Below are 21,839 nucleotides of genomic sequence, written 5' to 3'. Positions count from 1 at the left end.
GGTGGGATTCTGGTTTAGTTTTTGGGTTTTTAAAACATTTTGTGTTTCTTGAACATAAGGCTGTTTAAAGAAAACAAGCCTGGCTTCATTACAGGATTCCCTGGGCTGCATGGGGAGAGAGATGCTCAAACTCCCTGCATCTCCTACAGTAAATTAATGCTTTACAATGAAGCTTAAGAGTGGATTTGAAGCATCCTAGCCCCATTTGACCTAATGCAAATTTTAGACCCAAACTGGTTTCCCACAAACTGGAAACTTTGTCTTTCTGTCAGTTTTAGAGCAAACCTCTAAGATCTCATGTCTTAATTAGACTGGAAAGTATTATTGTACGAAATCACAAAGCACTCCCAACACCTCTGTGCACTGTACTACTGCTGCTCTTTCAGTGCACCTCAGCAAGCTTGGTGTGAATGACATGCAGCTCAGACACAGAGGCAGCACTAGGGCGAGCACTCAAAACCTGCTCTTCACTGTGTGCTGTACAGGGTCACTGGAACACAACACACCGAGTACCACGGCTTGCACAGAGCCCTCACCACCAGGGCGAATCTATACTGCAGCATCAGGGTGAGAGAAGAGAGCAGAAGTAGTGAGAACAACCAACCATATGCAGCCAGAAGCACAAACTGCAATGCTAAAACCAGTTCTTGAAGGATTAATTGTAGCATACTTCAAACATGAACTTCAGACCAACCAGACAGTGTGGGTCTAGTTGGTTTATGGGGGAAAAGAAAAATCCCTCTAAATCTATTGTCTATATAACACAGTAGAAATACTGACATATTGTCTGAAGGTAAAAGAAGCATAGGTTTTCCCTTTCAAAAGGAAATCGATTGAGCCATGAAGAAAGGCTGGATTTACCCATTTCCTTAAAACAAAGTTGGATCACTAGTGTCAGTGTTTGGAACAAAAAGCATTTCTGTGCATTTCCCCAGACTCTGGCACTTGTGCTGAAGAACAATGAAAGACTTAATAGTGGGAAAGAAAATGCCTAGTGTGAAAAAAATAGAACATGGGACTTCATTACTGCAAATAAAAATAAGAAAATACACAAAATCATTGGCACAAATACTTTTTTCCCCGTATGTATAGCTGTAAAATGCAATTGATGCCTTAGGTTTTAACTTTTATATTTTTCAAATCCTGTACTGCCTAGTGTGTAACTCTGAAATTTTGTGTGGCCTGTTAACTACTGTTCTCTTGTGCTGCTTAGACATAACAAAGCCTCTCTAGGTTTGCTCTCCAAGGACACCTAGAATGTTCCAGGCCCCAAAATGTGTAAACTAAAGCCTTGAGAGGGGGTGCAAACTTAGGGTAATTACATCATTAACTGAAGTTGTAACTAGAGAATTAACCCTGATATGCAAATACACCAAACTTATAAAAGGGTGAAGTACCTATGACCCAGGATCCATCTTGGGTGTAGCCTTTTGACTGCCCGGGGTGTACCTCTGAAGGCCCTTCAAATAAATACCTACTTTTATTCTCTTATTCTTGTCTAGTCTCTGTGTTTTAGGTGGCATCACTATGACTGAAAAATGTTATGAATAGTACATCCAGGATTTAGATACAGGTTGAGATGCCCCCACAATCAGAAGTCACATTCTATATTTCCTGTGAAAGACCACTACGATAAGCCAAAATCCTAGGCATAGAACACACCAACAATTGATAGGACCTTAAATATCTGAAAATAAGTAGTTTTAGTTCTGCATAAGATAGAATCCTAATTTCAGAGCATTTTTAGAGTAACATTACATCACCTGTATTGGTCCAAGCAACTCAAACCTGATCTGATAAAGCATTTAATTCTAACCTTTTCTTCTGATACAGAAATTTATTTTCAAGCGAAAATTGACTTTACATGTTTTTTTGTGCTTCTAGCAATTTGAAAGATGATTTTGTAAAGTGTTAAAATGAAGCTGTGGCAGTTGACCTGTCTGTCAGCAGACATAAACCAAACCAACTCATTAGATTAAAACCAAATCCCGCCCCCCGAGGCATCTTTGATTCCATTCAATATTTTCTTGCTCTAAGGTTATCCGTGAGTGCTTTGACTGTATTGACACTTCTTTTTATTTTATTGTTTGACAGATCTTCCAGAGCTAAGTGCAGTACTAAAGAGATAATAAAAATATTTTAGAATCATTAAAGAAAAAGTGAAATTTCTCTACTATTCATACATTGCAGCTAAACATACCAAAAATTCTAATACAGGTATGCCCATTTACACCATATTTCTCAGCCACTCCTAAGTCAAGATGACATTTTCAATATGAACTGTCAAAATAAGACAGACAAATCCTAGTAGAAGTGATTACATTTCTAGCAATATCTTTTGGGAATTATCTTATAATATTTCTTTCATTCCACAAGGAAAATATTTTTTCCCTTCTTCTCAGTATTGCAAATCTTTAGCAAGAACTCCCAGGTAAATGGTTAAACACAAATTGGATATCAGCTAAGCTTCATTTAGCAAAATTAACTCATGCTCTATCTTCTGCTTAATTGCCAGTAAGCTGTAGTGTCAGTTCCTCCATCTTCTGCTTTGTGCTAATGTCCTTTCTGATGATAACTGACCAGTCTGCATAAGTCTTTCAATTATTCAGGGAGATAACTAATATCTAGAAAATACTTTTGTTGCCAAGTAAATGACAAATTTTTACAAGGAAGTTTCCAAGCCCAGTTTGGTTGTAGTTTTTTGAGCAAACAGTGGAAATGCTGTTACCAGGCACCTTTACCAGCTGTTGGGTTTAACAGGCAAATGTTCTTTTGGTAATTCCTGTTGTTTGATGTTCCAGCCTTTTCTGGTTTCTAGGTAAGCTGAACAAACGCTGAATCCAGCACTAGAAATGTGCTTCATGCAAGTCCCCTGGGCCTGCCCTCAAGCCAGCTACAGTCAGTTGAAACCACTGTTCAATGTTTACTGGAGTAGAGGTTCTGATAAAGATGGTACTAGAGAATGGCATTCCTTTTAAATTCATGTTGTTTTGTTGGGTTTTTTTCAGGAAACACATGTCAATTGTCCTGGAACCATTTCAGTAGGACATATGGGAAGCCATATATATGTAAAATAAACCAAAACCTTGAGACACAAGTGTTAAGGTTGAAGAGAAACAAAAGTACATCTTTCTCACTTTAAGGATTTTTGAGAGGGAGGGAAACTGTGCTAGAAACATGTTTATTCTTTCTAATTCTTAATCACTTGTGGTAGATACTTGCCTGTGTAGAAAGAGGATGAAAATAACCAGAAAACAAACATTTAATTTCCAAAGGAACCTTTTTAGTTTATCATTAAATAACAACTGAATAATTACAATGCTAACATTTCTTGAAACTCAGAGGCCGTACAAAAGACTAACCCTATTGAGAATACATTATATATGCATGTGGTAAGGGCAATTGCAAGAGAAGATCAAAAGACACCATGTCTTAAGTTTAATAACCCATTTAATATTGCCTTTCAATTCCATTTCATGCTCAGTAAAGCAAAAATAACTGAACCTTTCACTGATGCTGGCCTCAGATGAACAGCTTTTGTTTTGAGGGCTCTGGTTGCAATGGCTTATTATGGTTGACAATTGTGGCCTTGTAGCAAATGCCAGGGACAGTGTCAGAGGAACTGCTTCTGTACCTAAGCAAGGATACGTCTTTAATGGGCTGTTTTTCTTAACTAGGGTCATACTATCTGCTCCTGTGTGTAGGGGAAAGGCCTGGCATGCACTGCCTTTGTCCTTTCCCCACCACATTCCCCCATCCTTCTTGTAATGAAATACAGCGCCAGCAAATGGGCAAGGGGTGAAAATGTGCATGACATGCTGAAGTAAGCAAAACACAGCGCACTGTCCCATCAGAAAGGTTAATGGCAGAAAGAAGCAAGACATCTAAACTCATGACATGCTAAAAAGCCACTTTAAAAAGGTTAATGGCTATTGCTCCCAGTGCCTGCTTAAAGAACAAACTGTGTTGGGACTCAGCCAACCGAGAGCAGAGAATATAAAAAGAATGAGCAATAGCTTGAACCAAAGATTACAAATTGAACCCCTACCAGAGCAGACAGCAAAGGTTTATAGTCTAGTTATGTGCACAGTACCATATACATCTTATATTGTTTATAAACAAAATGATTTGATCAGTAGATCAGGGATACTGTACAGGATTCTGTATTTTGAGTCTATCCATACAGCATAAGCAAAAAACAAAATCACTAATTCATCAGGAAATTCATAGCAGTGGTTTGGTATTTGCAGTGTAAACTGGCTCTAGCCATGCTACTCTAAAGTCTTTAAAGAACAGCAGGTGCCATCTTTGCTTTCACCTTTTCATAATCTACTGAGAAATCTTGTGTTTCACCATGAAAAAGACAATATATGTCAGTAAAATTAAAATAATGTAATACTGTCTCAGCCATCCAATGCTATCTTTATTATAACCAACTGGAAATGAAAATTAAAAGGACTTGGTGAAGTTTGCTATGAAGAACTCCTAGAAATATGAAAAATTATTTTGTTATAGACATGCAGCTGAATTACAGATTTCAGCAGTTTACAGCCTTTGCATTGGAATTGTACTAGCACCTACTACAGAGTTGACCCACGTGCTTTGTAAAAGAATGAGATTCTTGTGTCACATGTACCTCAGCAGATCACAGTTCTGCCTTGGTAACATCAGAGATACACAGATTCCAGAAAATATCCCTCAGCTGGATAAAGATTTGTCTTTAATTTTCATGGAACTCTCTTGTTGTACAGTTTTGGGGGTTATTTTTAATCCCCACTACCTTCACAAAAAGTTTGACTGTATCTGTATACAGTATAAATATTTTCCCCTTTTTCTGGTACAGCTTTTCCATAAATTTTTCTTCATCCTCATCTCCTACACATTCCTTTGCACTCCTAGGACCTTCTGAGAAGACATTAGTTAATCTGACCATACATTCACATTTTCCAGAATGTGATGGTCCACTAAACCACAACAGGATCATGCAATATTGCTACAGATTCCCCCCAGATTAGTGTGCAGACTTGTAGGTGTGATCTCTATCAAGGGAATGCAGAGGCCAGAGAGAATCACCACCTAAGAAAAGACAAGTGTGCATCAAGTCAGAAGAGAAAGGGAGAAGGATTATCACAACAGAAGGTTACCAAGTTAGACTTTACTAAACACTTAATTACCTCTTCTCTTTGATACAATTGCCTGTGCTATGCTCTGTGCTGGGACAAATATAACACATTAAGAGGGAAACTATATTTCTCAAACTGTCTTTAAAATATGAAGTACAATATTTGGTGTACTTATAAAAGGGTAATCCAACAAAATTTAGTTTGGAGAACATGTACTAATTCATATGAAAAAACCCCATGCTGTTTGAGTCTACAAATGAAGTGGCAACTGTTTTCTTCCTGCAGTGCTAATACTGTCTCTATTAGCAGAAAAACCCAGTTCTAGGAGGGGGTGCCACCTTGAAAGCCTCTGAGTAGCACAGGACAGACAGGGTTAAAAAAGCTGTTGTAATTCTGTGAGCGTTTGTATGCAGATTTTTAAATTTATCTTCATGTTCTTAAACTGAAACCTCAATCTCTGTAAATTGCTTTGAATTATGTAAGGCCAACTGTCTCAACTTTTAAATAACATATAAGTACATCATGTGGTTACATATTAAAATACTGACTGATATGATCCTGTAACACGCTAAATGTCCCTGGTCTAATCTGTGCTTTTGAGAAGTACTTGACAGTTCATACTTGTTCTGAAGCAAAGCAATCCTCCAGCTAATTACCAGGAGAAACAGGAAGAATATGGGAAGGGATTTTGATGCCTGATTTTATGGAACCATCAATACTTTACAACCTCTCACATTATATGGAAACTGTTTTGCGACCCCAACTACATCAGATCTGACAGACCACCTGTTCTTAACACTGTCCTCCTTCTTTAATAAATGTCTTAAACTTATCTTCTTCCTCAACCCCATCAGTATTTTCAATTTCGTTAAAATGCGTTTTCAATAACTGGGGTTTTTTTTTAATGTCCTCTTTTTAAAAATACAAACATGTAATTTAATGTATGGTTACATTTTGTGAACCGTCCTATTTTTCTTCAGAAATGTACATGTTTGCTGCGATACAGCTTCCATATTTGATGTAATATATTTTTGCAAGTCAACAGATTAAAGCAAAGCTTCCACAATAAGGGGATTGTCACTTTGTAAATCAGAAACAAAAGCTGCTAATGCTGATTATGTCAACAGGTTTAGAAAATACCATGCTTCAAAAAAGAAAATGAAGAAATGATGAGCTGAGCAAGAGGACAATTAAAAAGATATAACTGCAATATGTAATAGTTTGAGAAGTAGAGAAGTGTTTACATATTTTCAGACAGAAGCTTCTTCAGACTTTTAAAAATCAGTTATAAATTGAGAAAGAAGTCAAAACTAATCCATGCAAAGAAATTTTCATGACAGCTCCCAGAGAACCAGAAGTTAATGTACAACCACAAACGCAGTCCCAGAGTGAGGCTGTTCCCATGGTGAAATATTAGGTGCAAAAATTTTGAATCTTGAGCAGTTATGTTGTTCACACCTCCCAACAAGGAGCATCCATGTTTCAGATCCCAGCTGGGTACCATGCCATCCCCAGGAGGGGTGGTGGGGGGGGCTCCCTCCCACCACAGGACAGCTGAGCAGCCTTCCTGGGCCTCCCCACCTTCCTTCTGCTGTAAAGAACAAAATCCAAGACAACGCCCAATGAAAAGAAATCTTTGGTATAATCAACAGCAGAAGGTTTTTAAAAATAAAAACTACTTTCTTTCTCATAAAACAATAAATTGGCTCAAAATAAATCAGGTTACTGAGGAGCATGTTTTTGATTTTTTACCTAAATTGTACACTGGAGCACTGTTTTCCTTTGTGAATTATAAAACATGGTCTCTTCAACAGACCACAGTCCTGTGCAGCCCAATAGGCCCACGTATTTTACAACATAGTCTTGTTTCGAAATTATCTGTGAATTTAGAAATTCCTGTGGACACATGTATGTGTCATCTGGTTATTTTTCAATAATAAAAATTAAATCCTGTTGCTGAAAAGGAGTCCAACTTTTGAAGAGGAAAAAAACTGTTTCAAAAAGCATATGAAATGGCACAGAAACAGGCAATTCGTGAATGCCCAGAGACTATGAGACATACGTTCATGTGAATGTGGCTATTTATACTGACTTTTCTCCTTTTTTTTTTTTCCCTTGATCTTTTGATATTTCTTGGAAGTATAACATGACACTGAGATCTTTAGGGAAAACATGCATCATCAAGCATAATTATATTGACTTATGTTTTTGGCTGGTAACAAGATTTATTAGTCTTCGAGATATAATAATGTCATGGATTTGCCGAAGTCAATATGTCTCTTGCCAATAAATCTTGATATTGGCAAGAGAAGTCAATGCCTACTTAGGATTTTTCCAACCAACAAAGCATCCTGTTAATATCAGATCTGCTCTCATGCAATAAGCAGTTCCTCTGATACATTATTCTGGCAATGCAGTCTGTTTGCCTCAAAAAGCAAATTTCTTTCCAAGTCCCATCACTTGCTTAGCTGATGATTGGCTTTCAAGCATACAGTCAAGCAGAGAGGGGCACAAAAAAAGCTTTGCTTCTGCACTTGGAATGGGGATAAACAGTACATTCTTGCACTTATTTCAGTATGATGTTTTAATGTGAAATCCCCTTGTAAAGACTTGGACAATAAAATTTCTCTGAGTGTAATGGCCAAAAAGTGGAAAAGCAAATAAAAGCTCTTTTTATTTGATGATAGCTAAATCTGAAACTCCCAGAGATATTTATGTTGAAGTTGTATGATTTTGTTACAATAACATTTGCTTCAACAATGCTATACTGCCTTTCCCCAATGCCAAGAGTGCTATCTTTGACGTAAAATCAAATAATGACAACAATATTAATCTGAAAAATTTTATTTCTAAAGCAACTTCTCTAGATAATTTTTTCACACATTCTAATACACTTCTAGGTTATTCCTTCATATAACTATCTTAAACCTAGAATTTTCTCCTATCATCCAATCTGATGTACATTTTCCTGACAAAATAACCTCTTCATAAGAGGTTATTATATATATTGTATCTTTGCAAAATATAACCCTAACTTCGTTAAGAAAAAAAAATCAAACTTGTCAAAACACTTCAAATATTCTAACACTGGTTTGTAATTTAATTCTATACTTACTAATCTGTGCAACAAAATACAGTGAAATTCAATGTCTTGATGGATCACTCATGGAAAACTGAAGTAATTACCCTCATTCTAATATTCCTATTTAAATGCATGGAAAAATGATTAGCTGAAAGTTCTTTATGTAGCAGAAATGGCATCTGCTTAATATTTATGCTAATGTGAAATACCTTTTACCCTAAAGGTTAAGGGTGATGCATGAATGAAAAATTAAAGCAAATAAAAACAATACAAATAAAAATTCCTCATACATAATGTCACTTTAATTAATTTATTTTTTTTTTCCTGTAGCACTAGTGTGACATTCTTTCTTGGGCATAACTTTTGCTGATACAGGCATAAACCTATGAAGGTCTCTTTTTTTATTTTTCCTTCCTCCTCCTCCTCCCCGCCCTGTTGCCATTAATGCACATGAGATCTAAGTTGCGTTTAATCCAATACACTAAAGATATCTGATAGTCTCTTTAGGGCATATTTAAAACCATTCCTCGTATGAGCCTGAGGTAAGAAAGGGCTAATATTACCTGAGTAGTGGATAACTCTCTGTCTGTTCCCCATCATACAAGCCCAGCAAAAGAACCAAGAACTATGCCAGCGTTTTGTCTCTCCCAGCTCATCCAAAAACTTGAACTTCAGTGAACAGTCCTGGAAATACTGGGGCACCTTTTTACACCAGTATGTCCAACCAAATATTTGCTGCTACTTGTTCTTTCTGTGTGCACACCTCCAAGATGAAACCAATTTCTTTTTCTTAAACCCTCCTCCCCCATGTTTAACCAAAAATTACAATTATATCCCTGATTATCTTTCTCTTCTTCAGGCTTCACCTTCCTAAGATGAGTTAGCCCATAAGTTATACTGAGTAGAGAGAAGAATATTGCATGAAATTTGGGAGAGGAGAATGAGAGTTTTATGAAGCTGGAAAAGCAAACCATGAAATTTTTTTTTGACTAATGAGTTAAGACACAATGATGAGATTGCAGTTTTCATGACAAGATCAGATAATGACTAGAAAAAGAGATGTTAAAGGAAGTTACTGAAAGGAAAATAAAGAACTGGAAAAAAGATATGGAGATGCGTGCAGTCATTAAAAAAGAAACAAAAAGGCATGATGTCTCTGTGGAGACTGTGCCTGTATATCTGAAAACTAAATATTGGATTTTCACCATATACCCATACCTAATATTTACGTAACTATCAATAGCAAATTCATGAACCAAAAAACCTAGAAAAAAGTTCAGTAAAACAGAGGGTGACTAGTGGGGAACTAACAATTGCTGAATTTCTGCATGACCAGGAGCTGAAAATTGAAAGGAACCAGTAGAATATTTCTTACTTAATGTTCAGCACCATATGGAGTTTTTAAAATACCAACACAAACATATAACTTAAGCAATTCATTGAGTGTCTTACAGAAATGAGAGCGGGAACAACGCTGGCAAGATAACGTTGAAGATATAATCTGAACCAGGCATTAATATTTACACACATTTAATATTAGTGCAATCTCATTCCAGAGATCACACTAAAGGGAAATCTCGCATTAAAATATATCACGGCATGCATTAGATCTGAAGATGATCAGTGTGCTACAAACACCACTACCTGATAATGGCTTTCAGCTCCTCAATGACCAGGACTCACAGCAGTTTGTAATTTTAACCATCACTATCAAGCCTTAGAGAGCTTAATTCAAAAGGTTTTAGGTATAATAAGGCTTAAATTATTTTTGAAATTGCTAATAAATAAATGAAAGGATTTGAAATCCAAGGACAGAACCAAATGTGGCTGTATTTGACACACAGTAGCATCTTTACAACAGACTGTCAACAGCAAAAATTTCCCTTTAGTCTTATTTAAAAATCTAAATCCCCATTCTCATCGGAGGTCTAACAGAAACTTGAGATTAACTGCGTAAGGAAGGAGAAGCTATTGAAGTTTATTAGAGACAATGAGAAAGAGCTCTTAAACATTCCCGAAGTATCTAATACTGAAAAAAAAACCCCCAAACAACCATAACACTCCCCCAAACACCAAAAAGCATAAACCAAAACACCATCCTTCCTGCCCCACCCCTCAACTTTTGACTAGTTTTTATACGCACTTCTGAGTTCGCCTTCTGCACTAAGTCCTTTATCAGAGCTAGTACAGTGGTTTTAAAAAACACAACAATAAAAAAAAAGAAAATCCTTCCAATCTTTTACTTGCATTTCTTCTTTAAAAATTCTCTTTGATTTTCATAAATTGAGTCCAAAACACTAACAGCATGTGCCAAGTTTAACCATTTGCAGCTATCACTAAATTTTGTAATGTGATCAATTTTTTTCAATTTCTTCTTTGTTAAAATGAGGATTTTAGGTGGACCTTACTATTAGGAACACCACTGAATTTTACTACTGGAAATCAAACCCTACCAGTTTTAGAAATAATGTTTAACACATTAGAATATAAATTACTCTAACCATAATCCCTCTAAAATGAAACACTGACAGTTGCTAGCTGGCAGCTGTAATAGAATTGAAAAATATAGCTCTGTAGAATATAAGCAAAATGGATTAATATTTTATTTGCTCAAGGAGGAAAGAATTCACACGGTAATGTGCAACCCTAGAATGGATTCCAGTCAGTGGGAAACACCTTCACAGTTCACATGGGAGGTTCAGTATTCTTGAGTTTTGAGAATTTATCTCACTTCCAAATCCTAGGTGTGCCCTTTAGGTCACCTCTTTCTAATCCTTCCCATTTGATGTTAGGAGGTGATAATCTTGTAGATTTAATACCAACACTACAGCGGTAGGTCATGTCAATCATTATACCTGTTACACCAAAGAAATCTAAAATTCCACATCTTTAAATTCAAGTCTGCAATCTGCAAAATTATTATATTTATCAAAGAGTGCTTCTGTCAGCCGATGAATTACGACTGCCCTTTATCACACACATTCTACCACAGGCAGGGCTTGGAAGGGTTAAAAAGGCTTCATAGAGGTGAGGATGTTGCTCTATGAACTGTAAAATCTGTATTGAAAGCAACTTGGCAAAGGATCTTAGGCCCTGGCTTAATTAAAGTTGAGCTTGTTGTGCAAGTAAACGACACACAGTCGGGATTTGCTCTCTGCATAATTTACACATCTCTTGCTGGCTTGCTCTCAAAGCATCAGAGACTAATTCTAAGGCAAGCCTTGCATGATTTGATTCAGAGGTCATGTCATTGGAATACAAAGAAAGAAAAATCATTCACTGATATGTTTAGAAAACCTTAGCTCAGAGTTTCAAAGGCCTGCACACTGTTAATCATAGTATGCAGAAGAAGGACATTTAGCTTGATGGTCTGCGGCAGAAGAGTTCAAGATTCTGCACACAAGTGAAAGATTTGTAAGTCTTACTCAGTTCAGTAATAGAGTTCTCTATATCAGAGATTTTTAGAGCGAAGTGTTATAACTACTTATTTTTTAATTATGCTGGATATAGATCCCTGAATGTATTGATTTGAATGTAAACAGGTTATAGCAAACGCGTTTTTTATTGAAAACGGTGTATGTCCAAGGTACCTTTCACATTTTGTGGGTCAAATAAGATCTTAGATTATAACTTCTCTAGGGAAAAAAACTGTATCATTCTATGTGCTCTTGAGCACGTGTCAAACAGTTTGATGCTTTTTGGCTTTCTACCGAGATAGTAAAGTTATTATGCTCTCCATCTGCTGTTCCTTACACTGTTGAAGTTTGGTAACTGGCAACACTCTTAAATACACAGGGTATTTAAATACAGAGGGTCTGTAAGCTATCTGCACTTGCTGGCAGAGAAAAATATTTTCAAGTACTTCAAGCACAGAAGAATGAAAAAAATTGGGGTGTAAATTGATCTCATGTCATGTAAAGGAAAGTTACAAATCTGTGTTGTCATCACGTTTTAGACCAGAACTATACTTCTAAATCATTTGAGAGTCAGTGAAAATGAAGTTTTCACAAAGCCTGAAAACACCTATACTCTGCGTACAAGAAGAGACTAAATTCTACCTTTGATACAAAACCCAAGGGGAGAAACACAGAGTTGCAATTGTATCAGGCAGTAACTCAAAGGAAAGGGGCATAGTGACAGTTTTATGATGTTCCAAATCATTCCCACCTCTGTGACAGCTCAGGCACAGTGCAGCAGAAAAGAAGCAGCGAGGAAGGATTTCTACTTCAGCTCTCATTCATGCTTAGCAGCACTGGTTTGCCGCCCTCTGGGTTACAACTCATAGCCCAGACCAGTGGTGCAGATGATTTAGGCAATCTTCTTCTACCAATAGGCATCGTCCACAATTTGGGTCAAAAATGAGCAGGATGATACTTCACTAAAACATGCCTAGTCTTGTGGTTGAAACATTAATGCATGAGTGCAAGTGAAAGGCTTTATAAAGCACAAAAGAAAGAAAAAACACTTCCTTTTTCTTTTAAAGGTTTCACTGCTATAAAATAGATCCTGTGAAAATATGCAAGCAAAGATGTAAGAACTATTTAAACTCAGATAAAGAACAAAGTAGTAAAGCAATTTAACTGTATAAAAAGAAGGCCATAAAAGACTGCAACACTGAAAAAGATTTTTTTTTTCTAGTACATACTGATCACAATCACACAATGAATCATGATTTATAAAACAATTTTTGCAAATAGGCTTTGCGCACTGGATTGTTCTAACAGGTCATGTTTTTTATATGACTTCAGAAGCCTTTCATAATGACAAAATGTAATGTACAGACCTTGAGATTACTGCATAGTCATAAAACAAGGTGATTCCTCTTGCTTAGAATGAATTAATCTTAGAAAGTCATTCTCCTCAACATATAAGACATACTGCTGGCACAGATCCTACTGCTCATTCTTTTGCCCTGTCTCCGTAGCTCATTACTCAGATGGAATTTCTGTTTTCATACAAAGTGACTGATGTAAACATATTCATAGGAAACTTTTACAGTGTATTTTTCACACAACAACAAGGGACTCACTGGCAACTGCATGTAGACCAAGTACAATCTTAAATGAAAGCGTCACAGAAAATGCCTTGTAATAGTGACTCTCATCTTGGAAAATCTGCCTCAATATCCAATAACAACATCATATATATTGCCATCAAATTGTGGAGTATTTTTCCTAAGCAATATGCTACAGCTTAATGACCACTCTAATTTTGTGGTCATTTGTATTATACAAATTACAAAAATTTGTATTTTTGTAAGTACGTCACAGGAAAGCCCTGTCTGACCAACCCAGCAGCCTACTTTGATGGAGTGACTACATTGGTGGACAAGGGAAGGGCTACACGTGCCATTTATCTGGATGTAAGGCCTTTGACATGACCCCCCACAACATCTCTACACTGGAGATATATGGATTGATGTGTGTACTATCCTGTGGATGAGGAGTAGTTGCACAGTTGCATGCAGAGGGTAGCGGTCAATGGCTCAGAGTCCCAATGGGCATCCAAAGCAGCGCGGCCAGCAGAGTGAGGGAGACGATTCTGCCCCTCTGCTCTGCCCTTGTGAGAGCCCACCTGGAGTGTGGCATCCAGCTCCCGGACTCCCAGCGTAAGAAGGACATGGACCTGTTGGAGTGAGTCCAGAGGAGGGCCATGAAGATGATCACAGGGCTGGAGCACCTCTTCTGTGAAGACAGGCTGAGAGAGTTGGGAGTGTTCAGCCTGGAGAAGAAAAGGTTCTGGGAAGACCCTTACTGCAGTCTTTCAGTACATGAAGGGTGCCTTGAAAGATGGGGACAAATGTTTAGCAGGGCCTCTTACAATGAGGCAAGGGTTAATGTTTTAAACTGAAGGAGGGTAGACTTAGATTAGATGTAAGGAAGGTTTGTACCATGAGAGTGGTGAAATACTGGGACAGGTTGCCCAGACTAGTGGTAAATGCCCCACCCCTGGGAACATTCAATGTTGATCTGAGCAACCTGATGTAGTTGGAGATGTCCTTGTGCATTGCAAGGGGGTTGAACTGGATGACCTTTAAGTGTTGTAGGGGTCTCTCCCCCTGCCATGGAGCCCTGGGAGAGGGGCCCTGGGGAGGAGACACGGGGTTTCCCTGCCCCTGGTCAGCCTCATTCCCCATTGGTTGGTTTGTGTTCCCCGGTGTGGCCAAGGACCCTTGGGTCCCGTGACTGGAGGAGTTCCTGAGCAGAGCCCCGGCCATGCGGCTGGAGAAATAAACATCTCTGAAACATCTACCACGAATCTGTCCATATATATTTCCTTTCCACGGGACTCCTGGTTTGACATATGCGTGTTACAGTAATCCCCGCTGTAACAAAGTGTCCCTTCCAACTCAAACTATTCTATGCTTCTATGACTACACTAGTGTTTTTCAATAGCAATTTTGACCAAAGAGCTTAACAGACTTTTTTGTCCAAAGAATTTATTATTTATCCCACAACAGCTTCTAATGTCAGGAAAACCTTTGCTCCTAAAAAAAGAATGGGAAGTACAGTGGAGATGAAAAAAACCAAAACCAACAACAAAAAAACCCCCAAATCAAACAGATAAGGAAAAAAAAAATACAAACAAACAAAAAACTTTCTTGGTTTTGTAAAAATGTTTGAAAGTTTGACTTCGCTAAATTTTGACAACATGCACTGATACTCCTTGGGAATTTCTATCTAGATTTAGATCTCTATTTTAGATCCCAAAACAAAACCTAGATGTTTGAAATAGAACTAGAGGTGAAATCTCATTAGTTCCTTGATTCTGTCAATTACAGTATTTCTAATGGAAGCCTTTTTATTAATACTCAGTGTTAGACAACAATGCTTTCTGCCATTTTAAGTTACCATTTCATTGTTACAGATGGCACACATCATTGATCCCATACCTAATAATTCTCAGGTTAATAATCATCAACTACATTAGCTTGGGAAGAACAATAATCATCAGAGTGATGGAATTTCTTACCAACATAGTCACTCATGGCTTTTTCAAGGCATATCGCATACACTGTTAATCTCAATGGTGTGGAAGACATTGGAGATATGTATATAAAAGACCAATGATCCATCAGGTTATAAATTTTTTGGAACTAGTCCAACACAAGCTATCATGGTTTCTTATCTTAATTTAGCATACTTATTAATAGTTCTTCGTAGCCCATTACTCACGTATCATTACAGAGAATGACCAGACTCAAAGTCATTCCAGCCCACACAAACAACTGGGACCATGTCACCAAACACCACAGATTTCTAATGGATATCCCACTGACTATCTGTGCCTCTTTCTTTGAAGAAAGTATTCACTCAAGTCACTACTGAGGTGATGTTGTGGGAACTTACTTCAGCTTTTCCTTCCAAGGGGCAGTATGAATGAGGCGGCATACTTAATGTCACCTTCTGCCAGCATCAACTCCCCTATCAGAGAAGCTGCTCTCTGTCATGCCCTTGCCATTATGCCCACTCTGGTGGGCTGTGGCTTAATCTTCTATTTAAGGTTATAAACTGAATTTCTCCCCTTCTGTCCAGGCCCAATGTTCTCATAAGTATGTCTAGGAGTGGCAAAGGTGCCTTATATAGTCCAGGGGAGACCAATGTGTACACAGCAGGAACACCATCAAGGGGTTTAATGTGAGTGATGTGAACTTGAGGCACTCTAGACCTCTTTATTCTACAAGTCAGAGACCAATCTCTAACCAATGATTCATTATTGTAGGTTCAACTTGTGATTTTCTATTTCAGTAAATAACTTTCTAACTCCAAGCTGTGCAGCTTTGATGCTTTTGCACTAGAACCTGATAGCACCAAACTATATCTTTACTACAAAAAGAGATACCCCCACCAGGACATGATTTTTTAAAAAAAACTAAATCTGCAACTGTTTTTCTTACCTATGTTGTATAACAAATTTAAATCTGTTGTTGTCTCTCTGTATTAATAGTTGCTTTGTGTTCCATTATTTATTTCCTCTCTCAGTCTAGTGTAACCAACATGTTTCATAAACATGTGGCCTTTTTTCACAAGAAATAACTACTGAAACCATTCACTCAGCATAGGCAGGAGTACCAACAACTGGAGCTGCCCTCAGTAGATCCTGCTCCCTATAATCAGTGCACTGTCATTGCATTTGGTAGTTCTGGATTACTGCCTTTCAGTTTTCAATCCATCAGAGGGCATTTAAGTAAATTGAAATTATATTTCCAAATGATATTTCATATGATCTCATAGCAAACGAAAAATTTTTAAATCTAGATAATTTTCCTTCCTAACCACAATAATGTGATCCAATAAAAGAATATAATGAAATAGAGGTCATTGCTTTTCCTCTGGGTGGCTCCCCTAGCTTGTGGTGACTGAACAAATGAATTCATTTTGAGCTTATGAATTCACCATACTAAGGACTGACCTTAAATTTCTGGAAAGAACATTACACATAATACAGTATTTGGTAACTTTTGACTTCTCAGCTTTCAGTTCTTACATTATCCAAACACAAGACTGCCACATTAATTTACCAAAATGTTTAACTTCGTTTAAACCATGCAAGAGTCCACAAAATTTTAACAGTAAGTCCACCAATTCAACCCAAATGTATTTCCAATGATCTGGTCTTATAATTATAGGTGTGTATGTAACACCTGTAAACCTTGTTCCATGCAAAGAGTTTACACCTGTCCTAAAACAGAGAGCAAGCATGGAAAACTCCAAACCAGAAATTTAAGTCTGGTAGAACTATAACCTACAGGAAGCAGACTTTAATGATGGAAAGCATTAGCCAACCTTATTTCCCTGCTAGCTTGCCTAAAATTATTCTGTCAGAAACAATTTGCCTATTCTCCTTCAAGACATACGCTTTAGGGAAGAAGGAAAAATTATTTTATAAAATATGCAATAACACCAGATCATATTTTGTGAGAGGATGTGATTACACTGCTTTAGAAGCATTGCAACACAGACAAAATTACCTAACATCAAATTTGGTCTGAGCATCAGTAGTTGTTACTTCTGAAAGAACCTTATGAAGGGTGAAATAGAATGTCAAAACTCCAAACGATCAAACCTGAGATTTATAACTTTTCCAAGAGAAAAAACCTTATGCGATGTTCTCTTAATGCAATCATTTACCCCCTGTAGCCTTCACCAACCAGTTTTATGAATTGTCTCAAGCTCCTTGTAGATCTACCATCCAAAGACCGACCAGCCTTACCCGTGCCTTGTCCTTTAACATGGTGAAAGAAGACAACAAAACACTATGGCTGTAAGATACTTTTCTGTGATGTTAACACTGACCAGAATATTCAAAGAGCAGTCACCTGACGAGTAATTGAGGAATAGAACAATACATCTGCCTCATGTGTTAGGCAGGCACACAAACATCTCACAAAAGGAAGTGACCTGTAATACCATGTTCTACTATCAATATTCAAGAAAAAAAAAGTGTCATAGCAAACGTGTAGCAGTGCCCATCTAACCTTGAGTTGCCCAGCTTCTCCCTCATTTTGGATTCCTGTAAGCCATAGTTCTGGATACTAAGAAAAGCGTTTGCTCTTATTTTGTAACCCCTCTTGCCCTGCCCTGGCGCAGTGCCACTTGAGCATACTTCTTCAAAACTGTTCTTGTTGTCCTAGTCTGTTCTTTTTCTGAAAGTGCTCCTTGAGTAGAGTATTTTGGCTTGGAGACAGGTATGTATCTGCTCTTCCCCTATTTATAACCCAGGTGTTAGCAGCTGTGTTCTTGGAGTCATCAGCCACAGCAACCTTAAATAATCTGTAGGCCTAAAAAAATATTGCTTCAGTGAATTTGCTGAAAACAAGAGACTGGTGGGCAGGGTGGGCAGTCAGCACAAGTGCTGTATTTCAGACTCGCTCTGTTTTACCTACTAATTCTTCTTTCTTTTAAACTGTCTCCAGGGAGGAATAAAATGCAAGTCTTTTTTTTTTTTTTCTATAGACTGCAGATGACACTGCAACAGGAAAGAAATTTTCACAAAAATCATGACTATAATTGGAACGATCTCTGGAAGTTTATTCATTTATATGACAGAAGCTAATAATTTCATTTAACTTGTAAAAGATCCACCTAACTTAAAAAAAATAATAGAAGGTATGATAACTTGCTTCAGGTGCGCTAAATCTACAACTTCCTCTTATATAAGCAAGTTCTATGTATACTAGAATTTTAATTAAAACCTAGTATGTTTTTAATATAAATTAGTGATATACAAGTATTTACAACACTTAAATCTGATAGATTTATAACTTGCTGCTAAATGATCACTTGGTGACCCATCTCCAGGTATATCAGTTCTCTTAAAATGCTGGATGTTAGATGTAAGGTCTATAAGGGAAATGCTTAAATACTAGTATAAAAATGTCTGTAATAAAATCAGAAGCTCTGAATTTCATGGTACTTTAATGCAGCTTCCAAAGTAATGGAAAAGCCATTTTCTAACACTTGCTTCAAGGACTCCACTAATAACATTTTTCACAAAGGACCTATCTTTTTTTAAAATAATATATTGTGAAGTTATTCTAAAGTATTTAAAATCATGAAACTAAATTTGGTCAGAACTTCTCAGCCTTTTAATTCTCCTTAATGAAAGATTTTTTAAAAGTATTTTTTAATCATAATTTTTATTGCAACTTGACATGCAGTTCAATAACAAGAATAGAACTGCCAAGTTATTACTTTAATATCATTTATGACTCTTCTGTACTACTTACTCTGCCAGTCTATCACCATGATCTAGCTTAAAAATCCATTTCTGGCCAAAGCTGAAGACTTACTTGGTGGCTTCAAACAAATCACTGCCGTCTAACATTCACTGCAAAAAACCATTGTGTCACTGATGCTTGGATATTGCAAAGAAATAAAGGGGGGTTGCATAGTGACAAAATATGCTGACAGAGCTGTGCCTGAAAACATACACAAATACTCAGAGCTTGTCTGGAATATAGACAGAAGGAAATCAAGTATTAAACCAAAGTGCAGCAGCTCTTGCCAGCAGCAATACACATGTCCTGAGAGCTCTGCACAGAGGACACAGCCCACTCCCCATCTTATCACTGAAAGAGTCATGTGGCAGCTATGTAAGAGCCTGCTCGCTTCCAGCAGCCAGTTAACTAAACTAAGCTTTATTTTGGAGACAGCAATGAAGATTATGCTGAATGAATTTAAAAGAAAAAATGCATACTAGAAATGTAATTAAAGGGATTCTTCGGCAAAGGCTGACTCTCATTTTTCAAGAGACAGCAATTTCTTTTAACTTCTTGCACCGAATACATAAGACCGACCCATGAGGCCTGAATCTAATCAAGATTCAAAATCTTTGGGCCTGAGGACTGTGCTTTCTCAAAAATGCAAAATTATTCACAAGCTACCCTAACTGCTTACCCTAACAAGAGATCCAGACTGTGTTCTGTCTTCCAGGAATTTTAATTGAAGTTTAAGGGCCTTTGGATCTTCCTCATTCAATCTAGTCAATGCATAGTAAAGGCACCTTCAAATGTACTTTTCCAAATCAAAGCCTTGTATCATTGGACCTAAAAGATAAAACTGCAGAAGCCTACAAATGCCTGCCTGCTGCCAAAGGAGCTCTCTCCACCTGAGCTTCCTTTCCTCCAACCCACAGAGGAGTGTTCCCATGACAAAAGAAAGAGGTGTAGCCTTTCTTAATCTCTGGGGTACCAGTACATCCACCCCCTGAATATTTTTACCTCCTTTAATCTAAGAGGGTTAAAAAGAATTATCCTGATGTCTCCTGACATACTGTCTTGGGGTGACTTTATGATGCTGTATTCCCTATCTCCTGCTCTATGCCCAGACATGAATCCTGTGCCTTCCTGTGCCTTTAAGCTGTTTCTCAGGAGAGGGGAGAGAGAAGCTGAGTGAATTCTTCAGAGCAGTTTTGTGTTCAAGAACACACACACTCCCCTGTGTTCTCACTGCTGCTGCAGAGCCAAGAAAAGCACCTTCCTGCTTTTCCCAGCTCTTGGCTTCTTTTCTCAGGAGAGAGACGGAGAGTTAAACTTCTTTGATTTTTAGCTATCCTGCTAGCTGAGGCAAGAAAGTTTTTTCCCTGGGACTGTGGCTTTTTCCTCTTCTGGAACTGTTCAGCAACACCAGAACATCACCAGGAGGCCCTACACTGTGGCGTGGAGGGGCTCATGCAGCATCCCAGCTCCGGAGAGAGCAGAGCCACACTTATAGAAGGGACTCAGGTTTTCTCCACAGTGAGAGGTTTTATTATTTAATATTATTCATTCTTTTTTGGTGCCTGCATGCACCTTGCTTATTAAATAAATAGTTTTTGTTTGTTTCCCTTTCCTCTGAGAAATTTCCTTCTGAACCTGGTTGGGGAGGGGCTGCTGAAATCTGCCTTCTATTAGAGGATACGTTCATTTTGGACATTTTCCTACAAATTTGGCTCAAACTGGGACACATACCCACAAGTGACTTATACATCAATAAAGCAGGGGCCATTAGAGCCCTATACAGCATTCATCAATCGTCTGACACAAGCCTTGGAGAGGCAGTGTGAAGATGATGAAGCCCGACCACTTCTGCTCCGCAACCTTGCATATGCGAATGCCAGTGAAGAATGTAGAAGTGTCATTTGAAGTCTACCTGAACAAGAACCTACCCTACCACAAATGATAGAAGCCTGCAGCAAAATTGGCAGCCCTCAACAAATAGCTACCATACAAGCAGCTACCTATACCAAAAGGCAAGTTTCCTTTAACCTTCTCTGCTTGTTTATCTGGCAGGTTGAACTCCAAAAAATTGCCATATAAACTGGCTAAAAAGAACCCAAAACATTAAAATCTATCTCGAGAAGAAAATAATCATTGATAAAGCATTACACAATTATCTTGTGATTATTTCTTCATTCTGAGTAATTGCTTCAGATGCATTGAGTTTTATTTTTTCCTTCAAATAATTCAGTAGCAAAAGATTAAATTACATGAACAAGTGTTCTGATTTCCAGAACACACATTTCTCCTAGTTTCCTCTAAAGCCCAGAAGTACTCATGCATGGTATCATTTCTACAGATGTAGTCAGTCATATTCATAGTATTTTCAAAAATTACCTCTGCATTTAAATGAATTGAAAATGTAATATATATATATTTGTAATGTCTAGATCTATTTATCTACAAATATATTTTGTTAGCCACATTTTCAATAAAGAGGTGAACCAGAGGTCATGTTGTCAGTACTAGAATTATATGGAGAATATGAGAAAAGAACCTCCCAAAACTTTTAATGGAATATAAATATGCATGAACTGATTTTAAAAAGTCATAGAATTTACTAGTTTTGCTCACAAACAGAAAAGTATTGCAATTTTATTTCTTCATCACAAAACATGCTGATGTAATACAAAGCATACTGATGGAAATTGTTATTTACCTGCACAGCCACAGGCAATATTAGCTTCAAGTATACATGAATTTTTAGCTTTGAGGGTAACATACATATTCCACACAGGATACTCATCTGAATTATGTAGGCACAGCATGGATACCTTTCAACTTAGGGCCTTTGAAGGCTGCGTTTAGAATACAGATTTATCCTCCACATGCAATTAACTAAAATCAGAGACTAAAAGCCCTGAGCCTGTTTCCA

At 37.5% G+C, this 21,839-nt stretch overlaps 1 protein-coding gene and 1 long non-coding RNA gene across 4 annotated transcripts in view; both read right to left on the bottom strand.

Annotated features, from left to right (window-relative positions):
• The window catches only part of SASH1 (SAM and SH3 domain containing 1), a 538,649-nt gene that overhangs the window by 247,446 nt on the left and 269,364 nt on the right, over nucleotides 1–21,839 (bottom strand). The window lies entirely within an intron of this gene.
• On the bottom strand, nucleotides 1,053–19,991 carry LOC108447169. The gene is made up of 3 exons (XR_001862579.1): nucleotides 19,981–19,991; nucleotides 18,074–18,076; nucleotides 1,053–1,397 (listed from the first exon to the last, which is right to left on the bottom strand). It is a non-coding gene; the product is annotated as an uncharacterized LOC108447169 (long non-coding RNA).

The sequence above is a fragment of the Corvus brachyrhynchos genome, unplaced genomic scaffold, assembly GCF_000691975.1.
Source record: "Corvus brachyrhynchos isolate BGI_N302 unplaced genomic scaffold, ASM69197v1 scaffold595, whole genome shotgun sequence".
In the NCBI taxonomy this organism is placed as follows: Eukaryota; Metazoa; Chordata; class Aves; order Passeriformes; family Corvidae; genus Corvus; species Corvus brachyrhynchos.
The sequence above is the reverse complement of the archived record's forward strand: the minus strand, read 5'-3'. Positions and strand labels throughout refer to the sequence as shown.